Here is a 27,319-nt window from a genome sequence, read left to right as displayed (position 1 = left end):
CAAATATAAAAAGCCTATTATGGTATATGGATGGACAATGTTTTTCTCATTTATTGTAATAAAAAGTGGATTCAGATTTTTATTTTTTGTTCTTCAAAATATATTAGAAACATAATACTTTTAAAACTAACAAGTTCAAGTTCCTTTGCTTTAAAGGAACCACAATTGAAAGAGTCAGATGTCAGATTTATCCCATCTGTTAAAGAAATTGTCAATGAATATAATTGTATAGTGGAAAATTTGGTTGTCAATAAGTAGCAGATACCAAGAGCTGAACACCTACTATTCCCAACACCCCTATTTGGGACTTAAGTAATAATTAAAAATAATACTGAGGCCAGTTTCTGTGTTTAGCCACTCTTTTCACATATTGGATTGACATTTTCCAAGCCTGGTCTCTAGCAAAGGTGATTTTTTTTTTAAAGTTTAAACAAGAATGTTGAGCTGTTTTCAGAGAAGAGGAGAGTGAAAGAATTTATTTATTGTCTGGATACTCCGGGAGAAAGACAGGATGCAATAGATAGATATTTCAGTGGTAAAAGTAGTCAACTATAAGCTTTTACTGAGCCAAAATTACAAAATCTTTTCCTTCAAAATACAAAACATCCACCGCCTCCAACCTAACCCTCCCCCGCTCAAAAAAACCAAAACCTAGACAATTCTATGATGGTGTTAAGAGTACATTAACATTGTGAGTTTAAGCTCTGAAAAATCAGGGAATGACTATATTGGGGTTGCATGCACAATCTTAGTTTTTCCCTCCTTGAATATACATGTTACTATGCAGTCTTTAATTACATGATCGCCTACTGTTTTTGAGATAATACACTACAATATGTTGGGTGACTTTTTTTGTTTTGTTTTAATAGTCTCTTAATATAGTTCTGTAAAAACTGGCTTAAAATATTGCATATCCACACCATTTTGTTAAGCAGAACATTTTGGTGGTCATAAAATGGCTACAGAGAGTGAAAGTTAAAATGTGCTCTGTTACTCCCCTTTAAGATAGAGAATGTTTGTTTTTTAAAAAAAGAGTTATTGCAATATGTCTAGCTGTTTAGATGACAATTTTAAAGTTATTTTAAAAATTAAATTTAGTACCAGTATAAGCAATTAGGAGGCAATAGATTAAATGGCAAAAAAAAAAAAAAAAAAAATGTTATCTACTACCCATAGAATTTGACCCTTGGAATAATTTAACTGAAACTGAATCATGCTGGTATTTCAATAATAAAAGAGGTATAAAAAACTATTCTCTGTTTAAAGGATCTGATAGAAATGTACCGAAAAACTATTGAAGAATAAGGATAGGGTCATCTAATCCACTGCAACTGTTCTTGCTGCATTTTGTCATAAACATCTGAATTTTGGGGCTGTGCTCTGAAAAACTGTTTTGCAAATATCGATCCATTTTACATAAATAAAGTTATGAATAATGTGTGTGATTGATAATTAAAATATTGTTGTGTTTCTTTCATTCATTTATTCATTATTTCTTTATTAATTGTATTTTGCATTGAAGTCAATGGGAGTTTTGCCAGAATAGGGACTGCAGAATCAATCCCCACATTCATGTAATAGGTGAAACACTCTTAAATCAGTCTCTGTGCAGTTATTTAGCTGTTACCAATTACTCTTGCATTGTAAACAATCAAAGTGCTTGTATCTGCAGGCAGTAGATAACCTGGAAATCAAATATATCAGCTCTATACAGATCCATGAAGAGATTGTCCTGTCAGCTAAAAGAAGAGTAAAAGATGTGATTGTAAATAACACTCATAGGCCAAACAGGTTAGTGACATTTATTTAAAAAAAAAAAGGGAGAGGGGGTGGGGGGGAGAAGCCAGTTATAGCAACCAGTTGAAATCTAATTGAAAAGTTGGTGAAAAGCAAATCAAAGCCTTAAAAAAACTTCAAGATTATTTTAAGTTAATTTTGCTTTATAGAATACTCACTTTAAATTTATGGATAGCAGACTTGCTTTGGGGCTTGCTTTGATTCATTACTCTGAGTAAGACCTGGAATAGCATGTTGATGAGGCCACAAATTTTTAACGCCTTAGCAATTCACCCTTTGTTCCAAATACTGAAATAATTGTTACTATTTAATACGTAGGGATTGTGTTTGGAACTAAAAGTAGTGGACCACATAGGAAATAATTTAAAATTAGATTTTTAATACTAAAATTAATCTAGTTTATATTCCAGCATCACTTGAAAAATGTTATCTTAATTGGTTTGTTGTCATGACCAACACTTAACATTATTATATTTTTCCTAGTTTTATTTCTCAATAATGATGGGAAAAAATAAGAGCAAAATAATCATAGTCCTAGACCGGGATTTTTTAGTTGCTAAAATATGAGACATTTCAGTCTATTTGATGGTTAAGACAAGAAAGGGGATTGTGTATGATGATAATTAAAATGCTTCCTTTATCTAAAATGATGTAATTTTTCAGTGGTCTCGAGGTTTGTTTCAGCCCCAAAGAAGTCACTGATAGTTTTGCCAGAGAAAGCAAATGGATTCTAAACCAGAAATATTGTTACTGATATTTCTGTGTATAGTCCTAGGCTGACCCTATTATGTGGGTTCTTAGGCTTCGACTACAGGAACAATATTTGGTAGGCTTTTGTTTCCTTTTTAAGTGAATGTGAAGATGATGGTAATATTTTAATGAATGTGTTTGGTAAACCAACTAACTCTAAGGGTAAAAGGAACAAATCCATAAACTGTCATTTTCCTGAACTGAAAATTTCTTATCGTAAGTATGCATTTGGGACACTTTCCCTTCTCTTAAAGATAGCTGTTTAGTTCACTAGTGATTTTTTTTTCCTGCCAGCCTGCATTCCTGTTGGTTTGACTGTAGAGTAGCAGGTGTACAATTCCAGAGTGTCTTTAAAAGTGGCTCAGCAGGGCTTCTGTGCCGTACGTTCACAGGAGACAGCTCATCTGTTTAATCCTTATGTTTTAGTCAACCTTTCTTATTATGCGGACAGGGCTCCAGTGCTCAGCTGGATTTTGACTCTCAGAATGAATTGATGGAGCTCTTTGATCTTTCTGTGTATTGCATCTGTTTCATCTTTCATCTAAATGCATGATCTTCACAACTCCAGCTAGTGCTTTATTTATTTTTTTTCCCACTTGAATCCATCAATTTTACTTTGTTCTCCTTTTTGGTATTCCTTTTTATGTGCAATGAACTTGATTGCATAATTTTAATATAATGATAATTAAGTTGGTAAGTGTATTTAAAAATACAGGGGAAGACCAAAACAACCATATTAATTGAGAATTGACACTTAACATTTCTAAAGGCTTGATCAAAATCTTTAAATGAGGGATTTGCAAATTATTGTATACAGAGAGTGTAATTGACAGACCAAAAACTGAAAAAGCAGAAGATATAATTTCACATTTACTTGGAAAAGCTCACTATTAGAATTAAAAAGTCACTTAAGTTCAGATTTCTAAGACTGTTTAGCAGTATAATTAGAACTAATATCACATAATGCATTCTTGAGATTGCCCATTAACGTCTCAGGATATAGGTCCTAATTCAGTACAGCACTTAGACATAAGTCCATCCCTATTCAGGACAGTACTTAAACATGTGCTTAAAATCAAGCAAGTGCTTAAGTGTTGTCTTGAATTAGGGATGCTTTTCTGAAATATTGCTTTAATCTACATCAGACAATTCTGATTAAAAATATTCATAGAACCATGTAGTAGCTCAGTTAAATTGCATATAATTGGTAGCAATTTTTTAGCTTCAAATACAACAGACAATAGGGGATTCCTTTCGTCATTTTAATGAAACCAAGAAACGTGAAATATAGATTATTCTTTTATTTCAACTAAAAGACTATAGAAGTGTAACATTTTATAATTGTCTGTTTGATTCTTATGCTTATCTCAGAGAGTTTATGTGAATTCTTTTGTTTTCCATAATATTTGAGGCAGTGTTCAATTGTGACAGTGCATTTGTTGTGTGTGTGGATAATGTGCAGTGCTGCTCGAGCTACAAGAGCTTTTACAAGGAAGCAAAGAACTTTGGGGAAAGCACTGTCCTAAATATGTATCACATACAGCAGATACAAAAATGTTTGAATGACCTGAAGTCAGGTCTCAACATACAGGGAAATGAATTTACTGCTTTTGTACACACACACAGAATGACGGGCCTAATTTGATTTGAGAAGCCTCTTGGGAATAGGCAACAACTGGGGATTGCATTTCTCAGTGGAGTGCTCCCCCGCTGAAATTCACTTCCTCAGTTGGTCTGAAAAAGCCTGAGTCTGTTGACTGTCAGTTCTATCTGTAAAGTCCCAGGCCCCTGTCTGAGGGGGAATTTTTTTTTAGGACTAAAGTGTTAGTCCTTCGGTGATGTTGCTTATAGTCAACTGAATATTGATACTTGTTTAAATCATTTTGAATATGAGATATTATGTACAGTTCATTTTTAAACACAATAAATGAAATTAAAACTTTTGCTGAGTTTTTCAGATATGTTTTTTCCTAAAATTATAGCTTACCATTTTCAAAGCCGCCTAAGTAATTAGAACATCTATTGCTTTAATACTAATGGACATAGGGTATCCAAATCTTCTAGATTGTTTTGAAAATCTCAGCCACTTAGTACATGCATATGACCCGGCCATTATGTATATGTGAGGACTTTGAATGCAGTAGACACATTTATAAAACTGGTCAGACATCACAAATGTTTTTTGAATGCTTTTATATATTTCTAAGCTTTTTTAAATCATATTTTGCTTTGTGCTTATTTGAGGTCATTGTGTCATGAATAGGTACAGCTGATCATAAGACTAGTTTGTCTTTTGTAGAAAAGAAAGTGCTGTAAGTGTGGTTATTTTGAAATTAGACATGCTTAAAAATGTGTATTTTCCCACAGTATAATAAACATCTTCCAAACAATTTTGTTCCTTATATGGTTTGACTATCTTTTAGGTACTGCTTTACCTATGAGTCTTACAAATGCTTGCTGTCCCCAGTCACTGAAAATAACTTAGATGTGCTCATTATCTGTGAGCCTACTTTTAGAGTTTATGAAAAGGAAAATGAGGCTTTGAAGAAAATAGCTACTGAATTGGCCCATTTGCTTGTTTATGTGCCTTTGGTGCTGCTGATCTATCTTCTCGGAGATTAATCAGGTACATTATAGTATCTTTAAGGAAATTAAATAATAGACTTAAAATTAAGAAGCCCACTAAAACAACTTGGCTAATGATTAAAACCCTGCCTGGTCAGAGATGGGCAGTATGATGCTTTCGTTGAGATGCAGTTTTAGGTGCAGCAAGGTCCTAAATATGAGTAGTTGAGCTTTCTCGGCTTTCTCCTCAGAAAATAATCCTTGTGAACAACAGATGTGCTGTTCTAATACTTTTTTGTTTCCTGATGGTTTTGGTATTTTAGTCTGTACTGTTTTGCTTCAGAACATTGCAGATCTGTTCTTTCAACTGTTTTATTAAGAGTCATGTACTAGAACATTTTTCTGTTGTATTATTATGCATGTTTCAGTTTAGTACAGATAAAATGTCCTCTTTGAGAAGAGGCTTCTGTTGTAAAAGCACCTTTATTTTTGGAAAAAGTATATAATGCTGCTTTGAAAATTAAGTAGTATATAAAATAAAGTATTATGTTGCTTGAACAGATCAGTATTTCGTTCCAACAAAATGGGTTATATTCACTACCTCTGTAAAAAGTATTCATTTAATTTAGTTTAGGTGCAGCTATCATTCACCGCACAAATCTACCATCATATAGTATAATTCTTTCCAGTTTTCTATACAGGGGTGTAGGCATGGCCTTTAAATCAGGAGAGGCTCACAGGATTTAGGAAGTGTGCCAGAACCCCTAAGTTGTGGGGAAGGGCCTATGAGAATGACTCTCAACCCACCGATCCACACACAACAGTGCATGCTCTACCATTATAGGAAGAGGTAATACCAGTGCCTACCATCATAGGACTGTGACTAGTTGAGTAAGACTGATGCTGGATTCCCTATAAACGTTTTCCCCATGTGGAAAGCATAATTTCTTCTTCCTGAGGATGATGCAAATCTTTTCCATCCACTCTTCATTGTATAAGGCAAAGATAGTGTCTCTTTTGTTTAAGAATGTTTGGTGTCTGCAGAATCAGATGTTAAAGCATTCCCATTTCTCGCTTGGCTGTGTTTATTTTAGTAGGCATGAATTCATTTTTTATATCACATATAATCTTCCTATAACACAGGTATATTCTGACTTGTCTTTCTTGTCTCTTCTACTTTCTTGTCTGCAATTGTTACTTAGTTTTGTCTTTCTGTGCCATTGCAAGGGTTCACGAAAAGCCGCCTTCTTGCATTATGCAATTACTTAGGTAAGAAAATAGAGTCCTGCAAATAACTATAATGGGGTGGGAGTGACTGCTTGTCCTGTTGGGGGAAAGGGTGCATGTTGTTTCTATCTGCTGAATAGACATCAGCTCATCCACCTCCTTGATAGATGGGGCCTATCACATATCTGCAAGGCAGAATGAGTAGTATAGTTGGTGCTAGTAGTCTGCTTCAGTGTAGTAGGACTTGGTATTGTCTGCTGCAAACAGTGTTTGAATACCCAGGGTAACCAGAGATTTCTTCAACAGGTTTATCAGTACAAGAATAGGGGAGTGGCTGACAGAGGCAAAGGAAGCTCTTCTCACAGCTCTCAGGATCTTCTCCTCCTTTACCATCTTGGCTACAGTTCAATAAAATCAAAGCCCTTCAAGCACTTTTGACCCAACAATGTTTTTACTGAATAAAGTTGAGTCTTTTGCGGTTGTAACTAACAAACAAACCCTAGAATGTAAATAGTATTCTTATGTTTTATCTGTATTACAGTAATGCCCACAATGTGCTAGCTGCTGGCTAATCATGTCACCTGCCTTACAGTGCTTAGGACTGAAGATGCCAAGTGTGATTTATTTCAGAGGTTGATGAGTTTTGTAAAGCTTTTGAAGTGTTCATTCTATTCAATAAAATACACATATGTTTTGTCATGCAAGGTGATTCATGAACTGCAGTTCTAACACCAATATCCATTTCTATACTGTTGTATGTAGTATGCCACTGCATAAGATGTTAAATGCAGTTTTACTCTGAAAAGTGACTCTGGCAGTGTAGAGTAGCGGGTCTATTTTGACTCACTATTTCCGTTTAAATTTTGCTGAGGTTACAAATAATATTTTGTTCATCCCTATGAGGTCACGCTGGAATCTTTCCTTCCCATTCATCATTATCATTATCAGTAATAAAGATGTTGAATGCCACATTATTGTCAAGAATCCCTTTGCAGCCCCCTTATCTTCAGATAATGCCCTCAGTTATACCTGTACAAAGTTATTATCCGTCACCTATGGATTAGTCAGTTCTCCGAGTAGAATCGTACTTTAAGCTGATAAATTCATACTTCAAATATACTATTTGTAACCAAAAAAAAGGAGACAAAGAAAAACATTACACTTATTTGCTTAGAGTATAATTAATTTCCATTTTCATCTATGTGGAATAGAGCGTAGGGCTCTGGGTTCTCTAGTTCATCAACATAATTTTGGGTTTAACTCATGTAAGGACTTTAAATTTGAATACTATGGGAAGACTTGTATGCGGGGAAGGAGTGCTCTGGAAAGCTAAAGCTCTGAGTTTTAGCCACATTATCTCCTTTGGGTGGAGGACTTTGATCTGTGTTGATGGGTATGTAACCTTTATACTGAATGGAGCCTGAGGATCCATTTGAAATCAAGATCTATCACTGTGGCTAGACGGTCTTTCCATTCTGCTCACTGTAACCTGCGTGCCTTCTTTTTCCACCCCAACTCCTCCAAAAAAAGTCTGATTCCAGGAACCAAAAAAGCCAGGAACCAAACTGCTATAGGTTCTGAGCCTGGCTGGAAAATAATAGTTCTGTTTTAAAAAAATGTCAGTTTCTAAAATTTATTTTTGTTCTGGAATGAAACTGAGATCTTTTGAATTCTTTTCATGAAAAAGTGTGTGTGTTTGTGTGTGTGTGTGACCGAGAGACCAGCCCTAGAATAGCTGCAAGGTACAGAGCGGTATAAGGGCAATATGAGCCCGTAAGAGCAGGAACATAAATATGGTTTTCCCACATCCCAGGTGAGGGCCGTAACCATTGGCTATTGGCTATTCTGTGGTGGGTCTCTATCTCACTCTCATTTTGACCAGAAATTCCATCCAGGACCTGAGAAACCTCCCCTATGAAAATTTTGTCAAACCTAATGCATTTCTACAAAAAGTTTTGATTTCAATGAATTGGCATTTTCTGACAACAAAACAAAACTTTGGCAAAAAATTCCCGACCACCTCTAATAGGCTGCCTCTCTGCAGCTGCACATAGAGAATACCAGCTGTGAAGGGGGAAGTTAATGCAGCACTGAGCAGTACTAACTCCTGATGGGTTTGGAAAAGCATTTACCATGAAGATATGCTTCCTTCGAAGGTTTGTCTGTGCTCCTGCCCAATTTGTTCCCCCAAACCTACAGAGTTGCACCAGGCTCCATTGGCTTCTTGCCTTTATATTGCTCCTCTGCTCCACTGTGTATGTTGTAGCATAGTCAAGCATGTAGGGACCTTATTAATTGGTAGACACTGGACACTGAAAGACATAATTTTAAAAACCACTGTATTTGAATGTTAAGAGCATTCCCTTAATTACATTTTTCATATTTATTAAAATGTGTCATTTATACATATATCATTTTTATATCACTTACATTTCACTTAATATTCTGTAATACAGTATTCAGTTGTAACAAATGGATATTTATTATAGTTGTATTTTTACAGTTAAACCACAAATTAAATTTATTTTATTTCATAGTAAATGAGCTTATACTACACTGGCTTGTGCAGTGCAATTTTTGACTGGCATATTGATCAAAACAACTTAAAATACTCATCATGTATTTTTTGCTTTAGTTGGTAGTTCCTACTCCTTTGTAAAGTTGTTTCATCTCGTTTTGCCTTTTGTAATTTGGGATCTTGCTTTCTACAGCAATCCAATCTCTGTGGAAAGTTCTGGAGTGTGTTTTGCTCAAAGCAGATGTCTCCGCTGGATTTGGGTGGTCACAGTTATGATCCCTGTATTCCTCAGTTTTGGTCTGTGGAGGTGTCTTCCTGTCTCTAAGACTGGAGCTGCTGCAGAATAATTGTGCTGTGGCTTCCTCCTTGTTAAGGATTCTTTCTCTAGGGTCTGTTGTTTAATTCTTTTCTTGCTATGCGTCTTCTGTGCCTTTTACTCCACCCCCTCCTTTCTTCTCCTGTTCCAGACTAGCACCTTCCACTACGTGAGCTTCCTGTTTCCTCCTTGTGCATTCAAATTGTGATCTCCCCCAACCTCCCATAAACTCCTGGCCAAATTGGTGTTTTCTTGAGATACCATTTGATATTAGATGTCAATAGGAAGAACAACTGAGACTGGGATTTACAAAGACATAAGGGAATTAAAAGCCTAAATCCCACTAATTTTCAGTAGCAATTGAGTGCCTAACTCCCTTAGTCCATTTGAGAATTCCAGCGTTAGAGTTTAGTTCTGTAGAGAATGTAAAAAACAAAAAAAATTGTCAAATGTATACAAAATACATAAATTTAAATGCCAATGATGTACTACTTTGAACATTCTTTCATGCTGTCCTTTATGGATGGTACAGCTCCCCAAAACTAATCAATTAATCCCTAATTAATCAACTAATCAATTAAGCCCCTCCCCTATTGACCTTTACATCCCTCCTCACTTCTGCTGTGATGCCTACAGTATACAGACAGCTGACAATGCCTAGGCAAATAGCCAACTGGGGATGCTGTTACCGATATGTTTATATATTTCATATTATTAAAAATGAAGACAGTAGCTACATACAAATGGTGCATATAGCTCATCAATTCAAAAAATAAAGTAAAATAAGGTAATAATATTGTTGCCTCAGCCTCCCGCCACTCCCTCTGTTTGTTTGTTACACTCCCTTATTGCATTGGGTGTTAAACCCAGGCTGTATGGTGGGTCTAGGACCTGTCTGTACAGATTAGGGCCTATATGCAGTAGAGAAATACATATAAATAATAAAAGGCATAGTGCTCAAATGTTTTTTTTTTTTAAATTTATAGATTATGAGTGAAATCCTGGCTCCATTGAAGTCAAAGAGAGTTTTGCCATTTACTTCAGTGGGGCCAAGATTTACCTTTATAAGCAGAGGTCACTGTTTCAGTATTTTGTATGGCTATAAGTATTTTCCTGCATACTTTTAGTCCCATAAATTGCAGAATGGAGTTTTGTTATAAAGATCAATTTGGGCAATTTGTGTTTTGATGAGTAAGATATATCCAAATGATCATTACATCTAGACCCCTTAAACTCTCCATATTAGACTGTTGCATAAAAGCAGAATTTCTCACTTAGAAGGACAAAGCAAGTTCTGATAGTACTGTAATTTCAAGGCAGCATAACCAGATTATACCTGATACTTTCACAAGCTGTTACATTTTCTTTCTGCAGCTATTTTCTCTCTAGTCTTCAAAAGCATGCAAAGTTCTTATCAATCTTTGAAAACTTTAAAGAAAAACAAAGAAAATACTTTCAATATGGTCATTAAAAGTGAATAAACAAAAGCCAAGTACATGAGCTCTGAAAGGATATGTTTTTTGAAAAACAGTCACTGATCAAAATAATCAAATGTTCACTTCAAACTGTTCGGCCAAAATTAAAGTTCATCCTAGGTGTTCTTATGTTCCATCTATAGTTCTCATGTAAATGATGCAAAATAGAACATTTAAAAAAAAGAGTCCACAAAAATGTTTGCATGTCATTATAAATTGACCCTCATCATGGACAGTACTTACGCCTAATTTGTTAAATGAGATCTCAACATACCTTTATTATTGTACAGCTGTGTTTAGTATTAATTATTTTATTTTCACTACTTGTACACTGTTGACTTTTTCAATTCTTAATTATTTAATTCACCTTTTCATACTCCACAATATGCTTAGTTTTTAACAACAATCTTGAAGCCAGGATGCAAAGCGATCCAATTTCCTATTAAATAAAAAAGGTCAAACAGTGTTGTTTCCTAGAGCAATGCTGAAATTAACTATCAGGTTAAATTTAGTTAGGATGCTTTTATATTATGAGGTTATAATTGATTTGCATTTTTTAACCTTCTCACAGTGTAGGCTCCACTAATCGGAATTTATAGACTATCAGACTAGTTGAGAAGGATGATGTCTACAGAGAAGCCTTTAATGGCAGCTAACTGCTTCTATGGGCCTAATTAAGGCTATCCAACTGTGAAACACAATCCCTTGGGTAGCTGTGCAGTCATCTTACCCATGTTTTTTGGGAGGAGGATGGGAGGGAATATCCAGTTTGGCTGTAAAAATGGAGTTTTGTATATTTTCAAATTATTTTTTTCAATTCTTTAAACTTTCAGTATGCATTATTAATAAGGTCAGGGTTGACGTCCCTCACTGCAGCTTTACATATGCACCACAGTCTGAACCTGAAGCCCTAGTAACTGTGCCTGAGATATGGATGTGCTTTTGGTCCCAAATCAATCTTGTCACTCCTCAGAAAGCAATGAAAGATAATAAGTACTATTCACCTGATTGCCTTCCTGCTCTGAGACAGCTGGTGACGCTTGTCTTCCTGATAACCAGGAGTTTCAGATCTAAGACAGGGATAAAGAAAAGCTGGGAGCTTGCTGAATCTAAATTTGACAGTCGATGGCTGTGTAGAGGGTCAGGAGGGATAGAATCTATGACATGTATAAGAAAGGAACAAAATTTATCAGCTCTGGTTGCAATGATTAGATGTCTCATTGTCTGGCTTTCTTACAGTGGATGATTGATCATACCCGCCAGCTGGCTAATATCATAATTAACAAAGTTGCTACCACATCTGAGAAGTATAATCGAAAAATTTACCAGCAGTGTGATGCCATTGTCACAAAGATCACAAGCATTGCAGTCGACTTTTGCACTCATGGAGCGGCAGAACTATGTAGATGTGCTGAGAAGTGGTGCACTTGTACAGCTAATGGTAGGTTTGTTCTTTTCACAATATCATTTACTCTAGTTGTCTTTTGTTCAATTAAGAAAAGGTTCTTATGACTCTTAGGTTTCATTTCATTTTGCCGCATGGAGAAATGTGGTGATTTTATCACTGGATTTTTAAAGCTGTTATAACAGAAACCAAGAATAAATCTTACATGAGAATAAAAAGATGAATAATCAAAAATATAGTTTGGCATCTTATATTTATACTACTTATTATTTTACCAGACATTATTTGCCAAAACTGTGAATGTGGTTGTTGTCATTGCTGATTTTCTCAGTTATAAGTATTACAAAAATGTTGGTAGATTTAGGCACTAAAAGTATTGTTCAATTTTATAATTTATGATATTTTCCTAGGATTTTTATTTTCATTTGAATCTGATTAAAAGGTGGAAAGAAATGGTTAAAGCACAGGACTCCTGCATTTGTAATTTAATGTTAAGGAATGTTGTTGCTAAATAGATGGTGTTGCTAAAATATACGTTTGTATTTTCATGTATATATAAAAACTGAGAACAATGTCTGAGCCGCTGTCAAGAGACCCAATTCACAATGCATTTATAAAACATTGTCTAAGCATTTCAATTATTCTTTTCTATATTTACATGTTTCTCAGAGTTAAAAATTATTCCATTGACCCTTCTTTGCAATTGTATTTTTATATTTGTGTGCTGTACTTGGTTGTTCAGTTATGCTCTGGAGTATGTGTTGAAGATGCCAGCCTGACATATTGCTAGGGAGTGTGAATATTGACAGTGACAGGGGCATTTGTGTCTGTGTGTCTGTGTCTGTGTGCCATATTAAAAAAAAAAAAAGAGGAAGAGAGAGAGACAGAAAAGGAAATATTGGGAGGAAAAGAATATTATATTTATATTAGTGTGTCACAATGCTATTGTTATAGTTAAACAATAAATTTGAAATATAAATGGAGTAGTATACAAAGATTCCTCTACTTCCTCTCAGGGATTAGTAAAGCCAGTGTATCCCAGCAAAAATGAGCCATTTATCTTTTGTTTATTACTCTGTGTGCACAAGTAACTGTAACTTTTCAACATCAGTTTCCAGAATTTTGGAAGCAAATTCCTTGTGTTGCACTCTAGTTTTTTATTACGTCTTCATTAGGTGTTCTATCTATTTAACTTCAAAGGTCAAATTGTTATGAGCATTCAAATGATATTATTTGAATAGAAGCTGGAAGGATTGTATTACAAATTAACTAAAATGATTGACTTCTATTTTGGATAAAAAATGAAAATATCTAAGTGGACCCTTTCTGTTAGCAGTTAAGTCATTTGTATGGTTTTCAAGATGTGTTAAAACCGTTACTAACTAAACATAATTCTGGATAGTATTTTACAGAGATTTTTGCAGTCCTCAGCTAAACTAAATGCACTTTTAATTAATAGACAAAATTAGAAGTGGAAACTGAAGCCCTCCTATTTGAAGAGACAGTGCCTTTGTATCAAAAGAGGACATTGTTCTGGGTGGAAAATATTATTCCTATCCTCGGTTTCCTATTGTCAGTGGTTTTAACCTAGCCTGGTATTTCTATTGCTATTCAAGAGCAATTTAAAAAATTACAAATCAATATTTTGTTTTGAATAGGAAATGTAGTGAATAGCAGCAAAATAGATTAGTGATGTAATTGCAGACAATAGGCAAGATTAAGTTGCTAAAACAGTGTATTGTTGTTTTAACCTAAACCCCATAATATTTTATGTAATTGAGACTGTGCATTGTTAGGACTCAGTTGGAGTATCAAACCTCTATAAGGATTAGAGGGGTCCACTAAAGCGGTGTCACAGCAGATGTGCCTGGTTTTTAACAGGATTATCTCCTGAGATGTGAAGAAATGAACTCTTGTAATAGTTTTAGAGGAATTAATAATGTTAGTAAAACGTTAATGTTGAATGTGCTAATGTAAAGAGTTAGAAGATTAGTAATGCATTATTTTGCATAGAAATAAGAATATAATAAATGTCCGGCAGGTGATTGAAGCTGCAGCAATTTTATTAGAGATTAAAGTTTTATTGACCTTTGCTAGGGTGATTAACCCTTTTTAAATTAAAAGCCACCGCTAAATTATTCTGTTCAATTTAAATGCAAACACTGAAAAGCGTGGTATGTCATTCAAGTTAAAAAAATGTTTTAATTTTCTTTTTTGCATGTCAGTGAGATGCGATTGCAGAAAAAGGAAGATTTAGTTCTGGGAAAAATAGTCCAGTGGCAAAGTGCAGAACTGATGTGGCTGTCATGGTAAAGGAATTCCACAATAAAGAATCACTGTCTGAAGCTAATCTTTACATGCAGGAGCTGGATGGTATCAATGGAAAAAAATGGGAACTTACTGAAGAGGTATGTTATATAAATCATATTGTCATTGTTGTGTTTTGTCTCTCTTAGAACTGGATTCCACAAAGGCTTACACAAGTGATCAACATTCCTCTTGTGAGTAGTCCTATTGAAGTTAACAGGACTACTCTCATGAGTAATGTTGCTCACTTGCACAACCCTTTGCAAGATTGGTCTGTAGATAATAAATGTGCTTTTATCTTACACATAAGCATTTGGAGCTTGATCCTTCAGGGTAATGAGAACTCTGGTATTGGAGCAACAAAGCACTTAAGCTCCTGCTTAAATTTAAGCATGTAAGTGGTCCCACTGAAGTCAAGATCTATTCACATGCTTAGATGCTTTGACACTTTGACTTCAATGGTACTACTCATGTTGTTTAATATTAAGAATATGTTTAGGTGCCAAAGACACCAAAATCATGGGGCAGGATTGATCCTAAAAGTACATTTTCACTTAACCACACCTGTTACTTGAGTAGTTCATTGAAACCAATGGCACTGGTTGCATGCATAAAGTTTTGTGCATGCTTAACTGTTTGCAGGATTGTGGGTTGGGCTGACCGCTGTATGGTCTTAGAAATTTCAGCAGTCTCCAAATTTCTGATAGATTTAGGTTTTGCATTGGTTAGTTTTACATTAAAATTACATGTTACTAAGAGATTTAAACCATATTAATTCATTTCTATGAAAATGTAATGTCTTGATTTTTACATACATTCACTGCATTCTCAGAAATTCTTTGGTTCAGAAATTGCTTCAGAACTATCTGACTTGTTCCTATTTTGTTTTTAAATAAAAAAGACACCAAATAAGTGAATAATTTTGTAGTCATTTATGGCTAAATTGTGTCTTAATGATTCTCCCAGGGTAAGGATCTGTGTATTGCTGGGCTACCCCGAAGCAGTTCAGGAGGAAGATAGTGACTGTCTGAGAGCGTGTCTCCACAAAAACTGGAACCAAAATAATTCAATCCATTTTAATTCATACCTTCCATTATTTCAGTACAAGTCTGTTTGTGGGACATTCACATCTTGGATAAGATGCTTTCACCAAAATATCAAGGAGTGTGAATTAATACCAATTCAATTATTTTGGATCCCGCTTGCAAGTAGACGAGTCCTCAGAAGGTCACTGTTTCCCTCCAAGTTTCCCTAGTGATCTGGGGAAGAAGTAAACAGTACAAGGTTAACATCCAGTGCAGCTTAGGTTCCCTAGTGCGCCAGCACATTGAAGGGGTCCAGCCAATTCTCTTCCCATTCCGTTCCTTATTCTGTTCCCTCCTGCCCACTTGCTTCTCCTCCTGTATGGCTACCCACAATGCAGGTATCTGAATCCGGTGTGTAAGGGCCACTGCATTAACTCAGCAACAATTTGGCCCTTAGTGGCTCACTGCATAGTAAAAAGCTCCTATCCTTTTATATAGCTGTACACTATTAAAATGGTAATAAATGTGCTATCTCCATTCCATATTCAATTTTTCCCATCTTTCATCAAAGAAGAATTCATACTGAATCTGCCAAGGTAGAGAAGTCCAAGACATTGTAGTGCAGAAATTAAGGAGCCTGAGGTAGTAGCTCACTTCTGCCTAGCCTTTTCATTTACACTTTAAACAGCCTTCAGAAAGACAGGCTTCTGCTTGTGGGACCCCATGAAGAAAGTGAGGCAGAGATGAAAACTACACTTCTGGTGGAGTGACCTAGATGGAACAGCTGGCAAAATTATAGAGGGGATCCTCCTGGGTAATGAATTATACCTTGAGGCTTGGATTAGCAGCATGTTTAACTAAGAGATCCATTTGCTTGAGGGATCATTGCCTGATTCTTAATTATGGGACTTGCATTCCATTCCACATTTATAAGCAACTTATTGTCTCTCTTTTGTGAGGGTGTAGATTACTAATTATTAGTAATTAGCATTTGCCTCTGCAGTTCTCAAACCTTAAACTTACTGTATAAAAATGATGATCCCTTGTTTGCAAAACTAACAATCAGTTTGTATTTAAATATCATGAATAACCAAATCCACATTATGTATACCAAATAAATATTAATTTAAATATTTTAAAGGTGTGCTTATAATTTCTGAATTCATTTAAATACATAGAGTATGATATTTAGTACTGCCTACTGTAAATTGAACAAGCTTTGGCTTCTCAGAGCTGAGTTTTTTTAATGGGTTTTCTTTTAACACTAGATATCCATCACATTTTGCTAATAAAGGGTACATATTTAATCTCATGCATTTTATTTCTTTTCATTACCATTAGATATATCCATTCCCTCTGATGTACTAAAGTAAAGTAATAAATGAGAGGGAGAAGAGTTAAGTGTGTATGTATGAGAAATTCTGCATGTACTAGTCAACCTCAGTATGTGTTTTAGTTATTTAAATATGCAATACTTTGATCAATTGTAGTTAATACCATCTTACATTTCAGTAAATCTCAATACCAATTCATGAATGCAAAATACAACAAATATCGGTATTCTAATGCAGTGTTAACTTTTCCAGTGAATGGTGAATTGGAACAGCGCCTGGTGAAATATAATTTGTGCCATGATGGTGCTCAGTGAAAAGAACCTCTAAATGATATTTGTTTATGTTTACAGATGTAGTCGGGACATAACAGGCCAACTGTGTTTAGTACTTGCACACATTCCATCAAAATTGGCTTTGTAGTTACTTTAAAAAAAGAAGCACCAGTTTGGGTTTTATGTTGTTTCTGTTGTGCTTTCGCTACAGTGTGTTCTGTCTAAAGCATCATTAGTGGCTACAGCTTTTGTTTTGCTCTCTTAAGAAAACATTAATCAAGCAGAAGGAAGTTCTTTCAGAGAAAGGTCAAATCAGCTGTTTTGATGAAATACAGTGTATGTGAATGTAAAGAAACTATTTGAGAGACTATGGACAACTGCCGTTCAATTTAACATGTATGACAAATGGGTGAATGGCCCTCTCTTACAAGTCAATGCAGAGGAAGTGGAAAAGAGGTGAGGTTATATTGTTACTTCATACTGCCTTCAGCCAGGATGGCAGAGGGAAGTTTATATGCTTTAGTTCGTTTTGGTAAAGGTTAGAAATTACCTTATCCTACATTTCAAGAATTGACCATAGTAGCAGCAGTCAGTGTGGCTAATAGATATTTTAATAGCAAAATACTTCAGATTCCTATTTTCCACCATACACCTTGATTTATTTTCTTTTGAACTCCTTGTTTGATGGATAAGAGTACGCTCAATATGTTCTAGTGGTATTCAACTCAAGTCAGACAGCTAAATTAAAACTGGAGGTTTGTTAACCCATTTAACTACAGTACTTGATACCTTAGCATTTTCATACATTCTACACAACAGCAAATTACACAGTACAGTGTGTGTGTGTGTATGTGTGTGTTTCTGATTAAAATAAATGCTGTCCATTTTCAAAGTCTTTATTGGGTTAGTCTTTCCATTGAGAATTACAAAGAGTTAATATATAAACATAAATATTTTAGTAGAAAAGCATATTTTTGTAATATTCATAGGATACAATATGGATGTTAAAAAGTTTCTTTAAAATTAGTATTTCTGAGCTACAGGATAGAAGAGATCTGCTGTAGTCTGAGAAAAGATAACATGCTATTTTGAAGAGAAATCAATTTTGCTTTATATTGGTCTCTTATGAGAAGAAGAATTAGCCTGAGGTAGGCCAAATGGTAGATTAATTTTAGACATCTGTTAAAAATCAATAATTCCTTTTGTCAATTTTTTTCATCAGGTGCAGAATTTATGGAAGACTAGCTACAAATTGACAAAGGTATTTTGTCAGCCAGACTTGCATAGCCTTTTGAAAGTGCCCACAACTTTGAAAACAAAAGCTGAAAACCTTAAAATCAACATGTCACTTATAAAAGCTCTGTGTACACCTGGGATTCAGTCAGGACCCTGGAATATGATGAGTCAAAAGGTAAACGACTATTTGTTTATCATAGTGAGTGTTCCTATTTTGAATGTATTGTCTAATACAAATTAAATATTGCGTCTGATACTGATATACTGTTGTCCCTATGCTTTACTAAATGTTGATGGGTGAAAATGTAGAAAAAACAGGGAAACTGGTATTTAGTAAGTGCTTTTGAAAACAGAGCTGTAGAAATTTAAAGTTAAGTAATTTGTAACAAGGAGTTTTTTTGGTGTAATTGTTATTTACTATTTTACCGTATTAAGGTGAGGTGACCATGGGAAGAGAGCTCTTATGTGAATGGGAGAAAAGAGACACATATTTTGTGGTGTTGTTTTGAAGAGAACTAATATATACTTTCTCTGAAGAAAAGAAAATGAAAATGTGCTGAGGGCATTTTCATTAAGAAATTGCTAGACAGGATATGAGATCATGTTTGACCAGCATAGCCCGTAAATGCACAAATATTTGAAGAAACATTCATCTTGTAAGCCCTATCTGATGATCATTAAACCTCTGCTCAGACATGAAGCAACTTTTCTATATGGAAACATAGAGGAATACATTTATACAAAAAAATACTGTCCAATTTCTGAAAATACAGGCCAATTAAATAGTGAGATTTAATTTAGATATTTTTCACTGAGGCTGCATCAGGTATGGATTAGTGTTGATTTACCCTTATTTCCTTAACTTCTCTGGAAAAAGAGACTCATGCGTATTGGAATATTACTGAAGAATCTAGCTTTCCCCCCAAATTACACACTTTTTGCATAAATGTGCCTAATTACCTGAATTCAGTTTTGATTAGCAGTGTTAATTGATGCAGCTGTGGATGGGATCTGTTTACCTAAATTACCATGTGCAAACAGCAATACGTCTGAAAGTGAATATGCTAAACTGAAAATACTAATTAGCTAAGACAAATTGTTATTCAAGTCACATCTCAGAGCTTTTTAATGAAAGCCTGGATGTGTCAGAGCTTTATGATATTCAGACAGAAATGTCTATATTACATATGATTTCTAAATTTAATTCCTGGGAACAGATGGGATGTTAGCCGGGGTTCTTTTGAGTTGCTTCCAGTATTAATGTGAAAATTTTACTCTATTGCCAACATTCATGGTGTGTGTGTTTTTGCGTGTGTGTGAGACTGAGTGAGTGTGAGTGAGAAAGAGAGAGAGAGTTCATCAAGGCTGGTCTATAATTTGACCAATATATTTGCAAATTATATCCACCCACTGTCCCCAAAATGAAGATAAATATACTATCTTGCAAATTTAATAAAATCAGCTGGTAAATTTAATCACACCATATAACAGTAAGGTTAAACCGGAACCTCTCAATGAAAGATTTTTTTCCCTACAAAACAACAGTAATCTGTCATTTTTTGGTTTAAGAGGAGAGTACCGTGTGCTAACAAATACACATTATTTGCATTTAAAATTGTTGTCATTGAATAGAGTATTAAAGTATTAATATAACAAACAAGTAATAATTCATCATTTCTGTGCTTATGTTTTGTATGAAGTTTTCTTCTGTTGACAATGAGAATAACTATCATTACTGTTAATGGGAGTTACATATACAAATTGTTTGGAGCAGAGATCCATAATATTGTAAATATATGAGCTTCTTTCTCACATCACAATTTGTGTTCCTGAGAAACAAAATGGTAGAATACCAGTATTGAGAACATGGGTGGCCAATTTCAATTGTAGACCATGAAATGGAATTACATGAAGCTATATTCCAAAAGTCACACACAACAGTCTTTTTTGATATATCTATTCTATTTTAATTTCAACAACACAGGATACGTAATGTATTGTCTTTATTGTAACCCCTGCCACTAGGCATAGTGGATACTGTAATGTCAATATTCCATAGTCTATTACTAAAGAACATTAAGTACATATGCAGTGACTTAAACCAAAGTGAAGAATGAATATCAAAAGTATTGTGCCTAATTATTGGTATGAAAAGAGTTGTTACAGTTGTAATGGCCTAATTGACAGATTTAGACATCTCTGTCATAATTTTCTCAAAATATTGTTAATAGGACTGATGCATTTAGACATGTAGGATTGTATTTTTTTAAAATTGTTGCCAAATTATTATTTCTGGCTAGTGAGCCAGATTTTGTTCTCTGTTACACGAGGGTAAATTTAGAGTATCTCCATTTACTTCAGTGAAGTTACTCCAGATTTACAACAGTGTAATGGAGAGCAAAATTTGTCCCTAGTATTGCACGTGTGTTGGATGCTCAATATTATTTTCAAAGTGCAACAAACAGTCTTGCTTTTGCATAAGTAAATGTGTGCAACTAATGATGTTGTCAACCAGGCATCATCTGCATCACTGTATGGTCTAGTTATTAAGTGTTGTACCAGGAAGCTTCGGTCTAATCTTCTCTTACTTAGGAAGGCTCTCCTCATGTGAAAACCAGCATATCTAATTATCACTTCCTATACTGTTCCTCAGTGTGTGCTTAATATACTGAGTATTTTACAAGCAACTTGACAATAAATGTGTATGTATGAAAAGTTAAGAGACTGAGTTAGAAGATACTACTCTAAGCATGTCTAGCAAGTTTAATATATGCTTTCATTTTGTCCCAAAATGCATACAAAAACCAAAACCTGTAAACCGTCTGTACATTTGTTCTTGGTGATTGCCATCATGTAGACTATAGCATCTGAACTCCTCTCCTGCATGGAGCCAATAGGGGTCACACAAAACATATCTGGTCCCATATGTTCAACATGCTGAACCGATCTTTTAGCCTAGGAATAGATGTTGGAAGACTTAAAAAGCATTCATCTCTCCTGATCTGAATACCTCATCTAGGTGGAGATCATACCTTTCCCCTTCCATTAGGAGAGAAAATCAGCAAAGCTGGGTTCGTTATGAAGATTCTTGAATCCATCAATCTTGTAATACTTTCTTGAAATGCAAATTAGTCAGCTGCATGGCCCTTCTTTCTCACCAGCCATGAAGATTTCCACTGACAAATTACTGAGACAAAAGAGTAGAATGCTGGTGATGGAAACCAGGTCTGTGGCACTGCAGTAATAGAAGCAAAGCAAAAATACTACACCACTACCATCACAGCTGCAAAATCATGACGAGGTGACCTATTGTGTATAGTGAACTGGTTGTTCAATCCAGACTTTTGACCCAAGCACTAACTATTGCAAAGCAGTGGCGCCAATTCTGATATTTCTTGTGGGGGAGCAAATTCCAGGGCTCCTGCTCAGAAGGGGACCCCATTCTGATTTCTGCTTGTCCCCTCCCACAGGGGCTCTGGGAATCACATACTACACAATGTCTGAGTCTGTGTCATCTGGAGTCAAGTTCTTGGAGGGCTCCCCTGTGCTCTGCTGTACAGGAACAGACTCTGTGCCAAGTTGCAATAACAGTTGGCCTAGCTGCGCCTCCATCTGGCCAGACTGGCAGCCAGGCCAAATTTAAGTGGTGTTGAGACCCTGTGCACCACATTGTAGTGCAATGTAGCCTGGCCTCCCCTCCATCTGTACAGAGGGGCAGCTGGGTCAAATTTCAGTGGCATTAGATCCGGATAGATCGATCTGACCGCAGCGAATTTGCCCATATTTGACCCATCACCTTTAAAACACATCAGTACTCCTCCAGGCTGGTGAATTCCAATAAAGAACAAATGTGTTCATTGCTAATGGAAATTATCGATGTCTCCTTCAGAGAATTGAACCTGGCAACTTTCCTGGCAATCCATTCACCAAGTAATGTGCATTCTCAGAGTCCTGCTTGACTCTTCATATAGTGCAGGAGACTAGCCTGCATCAGTGGCAGAAAACAGCCTTCTTCATCCCTTTTGTGCACAGAAAGATCTGACCATAATGATCTATATTTGTCATTTGTAGGCTGCATTACTGTAATTCTGTTTTGATCTCCACACTGGATGCCAGGACTCTTCTCTGCCAATTCACTGCCTTGGTTGTGATCTTCAAAACTATAAATGGGTCAGTACCTTCCTATATCAGTGACTTTCTTTTATCCATGACTCACCAACACAAATGCATCTCACAAAGCTTTGGGTGAAATGTGTGAGTATTGTACATGACAGTCTGATACTACAATCGTGGGAACCACAGAAGTACCTTTCTAGACAGGTGTCTGGGTATGTTTCCTAACAGTGAGGTTAGTTAACCTGTGAAGCAGTCTTTTGAGGGAGGTGTTGAAAGCATTATTACAAGAGTCATTTCAAACTACATTGAAACAAAGCACTCAACAATTTACTGTAGGAAATAATTATTCATTGGCAGCAGGATAGACAAAGTGATAAAGGCTTTTATGTACTGAATTTCTAATCCATTAAAGGTCCAAACCTTCAAGGTGCTGAGCATCTCCTGAATACAATTAGAGTTGAGGGCACTCGACACCATGGAAGACTGGACCCTAAAATTGTTCATTGAAAGGCTATATGGATTGAGCTTTTGCTTTTATTGGTAACATACAACATAGAACAACTCCTCTGTTTTTAACATTTGAAATTTTCAAGATACAGGTTGATCCAACATCATCTATTTCTTGTAGATTTATTAACATCTTGTTCCATAGTAAAGTATCAAAAAGAATAACTGCTATGTCCTTGTGGATTAATTTATCCATGGGATTGTTTCCTAAATGTATAAGGGTCAGTCTTTTTCTCAAGCACACACATAGGTTCTTCCTGCTAATGTGAGGGAATAGAAATAATCCTACTGCAATTTATACAATTTTAGACACTTCCATGTTTCTTACTTGGATTTAATGTATACAATTACGTAATTAAAAATTAGGACTTTTAAATATTTTATTTCCTCTCTGTTTTTATTACCATCCTTTCTCCAAGTATGTGAGAGAGGCGCATAATACTGAGAATTGCATAATATTGAGTATGCCTGTTTAACAACACTTCTCCCTCCATAGAGCTCTATGGCTTCCATTCTGTCCTCAGACCCTCTGCCCCTCCCTCTTTGCCCAGGATCTCACCAACTTCTTTAAGAAGAAGATTGGAAAATCATTCAATACTATGTTTCTTCTTTTACTAACCTTGAGCTATCTCACAATTACTCTCACTCCTGTTGCTTTACCTGTTTCTAACTTTATCTCCTCATTAAATAAACCCATCCCCCTCCTTCACTCTCAATCTCTCAGGATCATCTCTCTTTTCTCCTTACCCTCAGTGCAATATCCCTCCTCAAAATGCTGGCCTTTGGACCCACCTGTTTGTTAAACTGCTGCCACTATTCCCCTTCATCTTTAAACTCCTTGGTAGGCAACATATAATCTCTGTCTTGATTTACCAGTATTACTGCTGTTTGTTTCTGCTAGCATCCTAATGGTTTTAAAAGAAGGCACAAGCTTTTTCCCTCTCTTCTGATTCCCTCCCGGCATCTCTGATGTTCCACTGAAATGTTTCTCAGCAAAATATTTAGTTACCTTCCTGGACAAGTCTGAGAGCCTCTACTCTGTACTCATCCTCCTTTATCTTTCTGAAGAATGGTCTGAGAGACTGGAGAGTATGGGACCATGAAAGCCAAGGAAAATCAGTGCATCAAGGAGGAAAGAGAGGTCTCTGTTCTTGGTACCCTCCTTTACTGCCTCAACATCTTGTCCCTGAGTACTCTTATCTTTTCACATGGATTAAATTATCCTCTCTGCTGATGACTTACAGATCTGTCTCTTTGCACCTGACCTATTTCTTTCTGTCCAGTCCCATATATTTGACCCATTTTACTCTGCGTGACCATCAACCTCAAGTTTTAACATAGCCAAAATAGTAATTCATTTTCCTTCCACCTCCTTTGTCCATTGCAGTGGATATTAATACCTTCCCCATCAGTCACTCTTTCTCTCTCTCACAGTCCTAGGCACATCTTTTGTCTTCTTTCATTCCTTCTGCCTACACATCCAGGCTATCACCAAGCAATGCCACTCCCTCCACATTATATCAAAAATCCAAATCCTCTTTTCTGCCTATTCTATATAGGTTCTTATGCTGCCCCCATCACCATAGTCTCAGAGTGCCTTCCACTAGTGAATTAAATGTCATGACTAACATCATTCTTTCTTTCATCCTCTCCCCAGGGGAGTTGTTGACCTTGATCCTCATCCTGGAGCTATAGACTATGTTTTAGAAATGCTGGGTCCATGCCACTGAGCTCCTTGAAGATAAGGATCAAGACCTTGAACTTAACTCAATATTCAATGTTGGGAGTGGAGGATGTGCTTGCAATAGCCAGTATTGCTGAGGTTACTCACTGCAATATTCTGTGCTAGTTGGAGCATCCTGTGAGCTAATGGCTTTATGCCCATGTGTATTGCATTTCTGTAGTCCAGACAGGAGTGATGAAAGCATGTGTACCTGAGGCCAAGTCATAGACTCATAGATTTTAAGTCAGAAGGTATCATTATGATCATCTAGTCTGATCTCCTGCACAACGCAGGTCACAGAACCTCACCCACCCACTGCCGTAATAGACCCCTAGCCTATGACTGAGCTATTGAAGTCCTCAAATCATGGTTTAAAGACTTAAAGGTACAGAGAATCCACCAGCAAGTGACCCGTGCCCCATGCTGCAGAAGAAGGTGGAAAACCCCCAGGGCCTCTGTCAATCTGCCCTGGAGGAAAATTCTTTCCCGACCTCATATATAGTGATCAGCTAAACCCTGAGCATGTGGGCAAGACTCACCAGCCAGATATCTGGAAAGAATTTTCTGTAGTATCTCAGAACCCATCCCATCTAACACCCCATCACAGGCCATTGGGTGTATTTACTGCTAGTAGTCAAAGATCAGCTAATTGCCAAATTACACTGTCCCGTCATACCATCCCCTCCATAAACATTGCCCCCATTGAAGGCTGTTCCAGAACTTCACTCCACTGATAGTTAGAAACCTTTGTCTAATCTCAAGTCTAAACTTCCTGATGGCCAGTTTATATCCATTTGTTCTTGTGTCCACATTGGTGCTGAACTTTAATAATTCCTCTCCCTCCCTGATATTTATCCCTCTGGTGTATTTATAGAAAGCAATCATATCTCCCCTCAGCCTTCTTTTGGTTAAGCTAAACAAGCCAAGTTCTTTGATTTTCCTCTCATAAGGCAGGTTTTCCATTCTTTGGATCATCCTAGTAGCCCTTCTCTGCACCTGTTCCAGTTTGAATTCATCTTTCTTAAACATGGGAGACCAGAACTGCACACAGTATTCCAGATGAGGTCTTGTATAATGCCTTGTATAATGGTACTAACACCTCCCTATCTCTACTGGAAATATCTTGCCTGATGCATCCTAGGACTGCATTATCTTTTTTCATGGCCACATCACATGGCCACATCACATCCTGTGATCAACCAATATGCACAGGTCCGTCTCCTCCTCTGTCACTTCCAACTGATGTGTCCCCAGCTTGTAGCAAATTCTTATTAGTCCCTAAATGCATGACCTTGCACTTTTCACTGTTAAATTTCATCCTATTTCTATTACTCCAGTTTACAAGGCCATCCAGATCTTCTTTGGGCAAGTCACTTCACCTCTCTCTTTCACTTCTATCCTTTCTTTGACTTGTCTATTTAGGTTGTAAACTCTTTGGTACAGCTGGTTGAAAAAAGTATATATTTTAATGAGTTTGTACTCATTTGTTTGTACTACGGTGGGCCCTAATCTTGGTAGGGGGATCTAGGCACTATTGAAATACAAATAGTAAAAAATAAAGATAAATTCACATAAATCGGGAGCTATAGAAGAGAGGTATAAATGCCTTTAAATGCCAGCAGTACCACTTTAAACTTAATGCTTGTGTGTCCTCAATAAATGTACTGTAGATGAACAAATAATAGAATGATATGAGAATAGCAAGAACGATAGGAAAATAATCTAACAGCATAATTTTAAATTTAATCGCAAGCTCTTTAGGACAAGAACTGTGTCTACTTCTGTTTGTACAGGACAAAGTACAACTCCCTGATCCTGATCATAGCCTCTGGGTGCTGCTGTAATACAAATATTAAATAATTTAATAAAGATTGGAGGCTGTGGATGAAGGAAAAGGGGAGGGCTAGCTAAAAGGAAATGAATATTAAAATTGTCTAACTGTGATACAACTAAACCAGGGGCCAACATTTTATCAGCTAAGGCCAAAAAGCAATGTATTTCAGCAGTACTAAAGAAATGGAGTCATGAACATCAAACTCCCCAGCCAATATGAGACAATAGAGAAAGTTTGGGTTAAAAAAGGTCTCTTCATCACAGCTAATGGGTAAATGGTTCTACAATTAACTTCTCAGTATTGAAAGCAGTCAGAATGAGTTGAGAATCTGAGGGCTGAACAAGATTTCCACCTTGCCTGTATATAACTTAAGAAAGAAACTTAAGACATCTTTATCCTGTGATATGAGCCTTAAGTTGGATAATATGATCAGGGACAGCATCAGAAAAACTAGGAAATAAATAATGAATCTGAATATGTAAATATTAAATGTAAACTTTGTAAAATCCACAACCTTTTCAGCAACAGTCTTATTTCAAGAAGTAACTTTTAGCTGCTGTTCTGATGGGAACTATTAACTCTCCATCCAGTTTTGATGTTCTCAGTGGAGATTTTGCCTGAGTAATGACTGCAGGATTTGGGTCTTTATTTGTTTTGATAAATGTGCAAAACTGTAATAGCAAGTTAGATGCTCTGATACCACAGTGATGGACATGGCATAAGAATCTAGATAGAAAGTAAGGCTCAAAAAACATTATGCTGTTAGTTCCAGGATCTGTAGGCCAGGGTAGGGGGGGCTTGATCTAGCTACAGGGATGAATGGGTGCAAAATTTCCTTCCCCTCAGGGGTGCTGGAACAATGTGTATAGTGGGGGTGTTGAGAGCCATTGAACCAAACTGAAACTCCTGCAT

At 36.1% G+C, this 27,319-nt stretch overlaps 1 protein-coding gene across 4 annotated transcripts in view; it reads left to right on the top strand.

Annotated features, from left to right (window-relative positions):
• Window positions 1-27,319, top strand: part of LOC137160848 (uncharacterized) — a 258,303-nt gene that overhangs the window by 219,677 nt on the left and 11,307 nt on the right. For 2 of the 4 annotated variants that reach the window (XR_010921985.1, XR_010921986.1), the window contains 4 exons: window positions 1,673-1,791; window positions 11,888-12,089; window positions 14,279-14,461; window positions 18,214-18,402. The gene's annotated coding sequence lies outside the window, so the exon portion shown is untranslated. Of the gene's footprint in view, window positions 1-1,672; window positions 1,792-11,887; window positions 12,090-14,278; window positions 14,462-17,381; window positions 17,448-18,135; window positions 18,403-22,298; window positions 22,398-27,319 lie in introns of those variants that run through there. The other 2 variants (XR_010921988.1, XR_010921989.1) reach the window with 2 other exon arrangements.

This window comes from Emydura macquarii, unplaced genomic scaffold, assembly GCF_026122565.2.
Source record: "Emydura macquarii macquarii isolate MOO-44397 ecotype Brisbane River unplaced genomic scaffold, CSIRO-AGI_Emac_v2 contig_2205, whole genome shotgun sequence".
NCBI classification, from domain to species: Eukaryota; Metazoa; Chordata; order Testudines; family Chelidae; genus Emydura; species Emydura macquarii.
Note: the sequence above shows the minus strand (reverse complement) of the source record. Positions and strands in the feature narration are given on the sequence as shown.